Here is a 4,091-nt window from a genome sequence, read left to right as displayed (position 1 = left end):
CACCTTAACTTTCCAAGCTGTTAAAAAACTTTCATTGTTACCAGTCTGTCTCGAGTCTGTGTTATTTGAAGATTATGTTTTTATCAGATAAATGTGCTGTTATTTCGCTGCAGTGGAGTCTTTTCTCTAATGAGCTGATGTTGATATACAAGTTGTTGATCAGTGGAGTCTGACAGAGGCAGAAGGGTCTCCATCGTTTTCATAGATTACCACACCATCATCTTCATCTTCATCATTATTCACCTGTGAAACACAAACAAACCCTCACTCTGACACACTTTAACTGACAACTTTCACATCACATTCGCTGTCACTCTAAAGCCTTTGACAATTAAAAGTTGTACTAACAGTGAGTTTTTGTGGAACGGTGTGCCTGTGGCGTGGCGTCCAAAATCAATGATTCACCAGGAAAAATTAAGTTGTTGTAACTGTAAACTCTACATGCTTGATAACTGTCACAGATTTGATGAAGAGACCCTAAATGCAAGACACTGGAGAGTTGACTGAAGGAGCACAGGTTTTAATCCAGAAACACAAAAACTCAGACTTACATGCGCTTGGGGTGTAAAACGTCCAAACAGAGGATCAGGCAACACTTATCACACGACAATGACCAGACAGCGACTGAACAGAAACAGCAAACATTTAACACCAGGAACTAATGAGCAGGCGGGAGCAACACAGGTGAGAGGGATAAGAACACAGACCATATGAAAATAAGACGTAACAGATCAGAATAATATAAATAACAAACTAATCCAGACACAAGCAGACAGATCACAAATAAACTACAACCAACAGGGAAAACAGACTGAAGCTAGGAATAAACAGAACACAGAGCAGACAAAGCCAAAAATAATGCAAACACAGAACCAGGAGTAAATACAAAGGCATTAATTAAGACACAGAACTAAAATGCAGGACTAAACCTAAGATCAGAGACAGCACAGATGCTAAGTGAGCAAAACTGAACATGCAAATGAACCATGGAATAAACAAAGCTAAACAGAAAACACAAGACATGGAACAAACCCCAAAAACAGAAAACATGGATCAACTGCTGAACTGCTAAAGTCTAAATTAAACAGGTCAGCAACAGGGAGTCTAATGCAAGGCGTTAACAAACAAACAGGGACCGAACTAATGACACAGAGTGGATAAGATAGACAAGACAACACTGACAAACCCCACATCGGACTAAGATAACAGAAGAGAACAGATTAATACAGAATGATCATAATCAGATTAAATAATGAAACTGGCAGAACATAAATCGACACTTAGCAGGCAGACAGAACCCAAGCACGATGGTACGGAAACCAATAACAGTAAATAACTTTGCACCTCTATAATGAGAGAAGGGGGGGTCGGTGGGGGACAGGAGAGTCAAAACTCCCGCACACTGTACAAAAAGTATGAGATTGTTGTTTTATGGACCTATTGTTTTTGGGTCGTATGTCGTATGTTTCTAACTAGCGTTATGTTTATTTGTTCTTTGTCTATTGATATATAAGGCACCAGTAAGATTTGCGAGTATGTCTATTTATGAGTGCATTTATGATATTGTTTTGATGTACATAAAGTGTACAGAAATCTACATTCATCTCATGGAAATATGAATGAATGTTTTGTAATGGCTGCCTTATTTTATTAGGAAGTAGGTGATTGGTGTAGACAAATAAGTCACCTCCTATAAAAGATGGCTTCTCATTATGTAACACCATTTGCCTGATGAAGGTCTAGTACTGAAACGTTGTGTCAATATATTTATTAGACAGTGTGCGGGAGTTTTCCTTTGTTACGGAAACATAATAACAAACATCAGACAGGAACAGAGCTGAACAAGAACTAAGGCAAAAGGACAGATCGGACCAGAACAACATCGAACAAGCAGAAGACAGAACAACATAGATCAACTCCACAAGACACAAACAGACGGGACCAGGGGCCGGTACCACGAAGCGAGTTCAACCGACCCACGATATCTTTCAGTTATGGCTAAACTAACTCTAACAATTGCGGTCGGGATAAGCGGTCCCACGAAGCTGGTTATCAACTCTGTAACTCAACCCAGGGTTTCCCAATCCAGCCGTGAGCGCGTTCACATAAAAGAGGCGGTGCTAGCAGCAGATGACCAATCGCAGACATGAAGAAGTCCACTGCCAGCAGAACGTCATATTTTACAGACGAGCACAAGATAAGATAAGATAAGAAAACCTTTATTTGTCCCACAGTTGCGGTAAATGTAAACTGTAACACTACAGAAATACGACATAGGCCTCTAAGTAGCACAGCTGCATCTGACACAGGCAGAGAGACAGAAAATCGCCGATGGTGTAATACTTAAATGAACAGGCGTAGTCTACAAAAATGCGTTGATTTGATGTGTTCTTATGAGCTGTGTGAAAATATCAGCCTTATTCTTTCAGCTTGGCTGTGTGTCAGCGTTTCCACATTAAAAGACTCCTCACTTTAAAAATAAGAAATTTAACACACTCAAATGTGTGTAAATTAAATTTATCGAGCAATGAAACGAAAAACCCATTCATGCCATAAAATTTGCTCAAATAGTCCTGAAAGACTGAGTCTCAACATTTAGGCTACTGAAACTCCTTATTACCTGCGCCCACATCGCAAAAGGTGGGGCGGAACATGACCAGTCTCTGGTCACTCTGTAGTCGGCTATACCAACCTAAAATAGGCTAGATAGCCTACGTTTTCAATATTCCTACCAAACTGCTCATAATATTCAGGCTCACATAAGAAAAATGAAACCCATTTATTTTAACGGCTGCCACAGGCTGTGTGAAATGGACTGGGAACAAATAAAAAATAGGCTATTAAACACATTTCAAAGCAGTAAGTAGGCTCAGCCTACTGTAAAAAAACATGTAGGCAACAATAGCTTAAGGCTTTTAATCAATCTCTGTAGGATGACCCTTTAGCCTACAAGGCTTTCTCTGTATCACCGCAGCAAACAAAGCAGCCTATAAAACAATCTGTGGGATTTCCTACAGATGGTGACGTCATTTTCCAAGAGAGCTGATTGACAGGACTGAAAACCAAAACCCAACAGACTTTATAACAGATACCGAACTGACCAAGTAACCAAAACTCACAGAGAACTACACTGAGCAGCACAGACGGGCAGAATGTGACGGTCTCGCCCCAAACACATCTAAATGCCAATATTCTGTTACACTCGTAGCGCCACCTACTGGCAACAGGAAGGAAGTTCTGTCTGACGCTCATCGTGCGATGTAAATCAATTTTCACAATGTGTTTCACACTAGACGTGGTGAGACCTAACATATAGATACCGGGTGCTCTGTAGCGCAACATAGCGGAAACAGGAAGTGACGTTTAAGTATTCGAAGCATGTGACAATTCAGAGCCACACCAGCAGAGCTGAGGAATATACGGGGCGACCGTGTCACACCCCAACACACTACACGTGGAGGGCCCGCCCAACGCTGCTTGCATCTTTAATGTTCAGTTTGTATTGACACCGAGTCATTCAGATCTATGGCCTCCTTGGAGGGTGTTGTTTGTGTTGGTGTTTTAATTAAATTGTCATATTGATCTGATACTTGCATCCACTTTACGTGTAGCTCATATACAGTTTTTATTTTAATTTTCCATTTCTGTTTGTCTTCTTCTATCTATATCTACACTTCAGAATGAAGAACAGATGTCACAAACACTGGTTTGCTGTGTAAAGTACCAACTGTAAAAACATTATAAACTCACTGTGTTTTCATCCATCTGTGTTTTTGTCCCTGAAAAGAAAAGAGAAAGAGTCGACTTTAGTTTCCACAGTGAAAATCCAGCTTTATCAAAACTTCCTGTTTCTGAGTTTCATCTGTGAATGTTCTCACCTTTAGTTCTTGTCCAGATGTTGACTGCCACAACAATTATTATGAGTGCTGCTAAACCCACAGACACAATGATGAACCTCCAGAACGATTCTGAAAACATTAGAAACATTTTGACTGCACAGTTCAGTTCTGTTTGAAATCCTGCAGCTAAAGTAGCAACGAATCACAGACTTTCATCAGCTCACAGTTTTCCTGCATGTCTTTGCTAACTGT

General features: G+C 40.3%; 1 long non-coding RNA gene across 1 annotated transcript; it reads right to left on the bottom strand.

Moving 5' to 3' along the window:
• Positions 1 to 210: 210 nt before the first annotated feature.
• Positions 211 to 4,063, bottom strand: LOC123978383. Its single transcript, XR_006826931.1, has 3 exons — positions 3,879 to 4,063; positions 3,751 to 3,779; positions 211 to 243 (listed from the first exon to the last, which is right to left on the bottom strand). It is a non-coding gene; the product is annotated as an uncharacterized LOC123978383 (long non-coding RNA).
• Positions 4,064 to 4,091: the final 28 nt, after the last annotated feature.

The sequence above is a fragment of the Micropterus dolomieu genome, linkage group LG10 (genome assembly GCF_021292245.1).
Source record: "Micropterus dolomieu isolate WLL.071019.BEF.003 ecotype Adirondacks linkage group LG10, ASM2129224v1, whole genome shotgun sequence".
NCBI lineage: Eukaryota > Metazoa > Chordata > Actinopteri > Centrarchiformes > Centrarchidae > Micropterus > Micropterus dolomieu.
The sequence above is the reverse complement of the archived record's forward strand: the minus strand, read 5'-3'. Positions and strand labels throughout refer to the sequence as shown.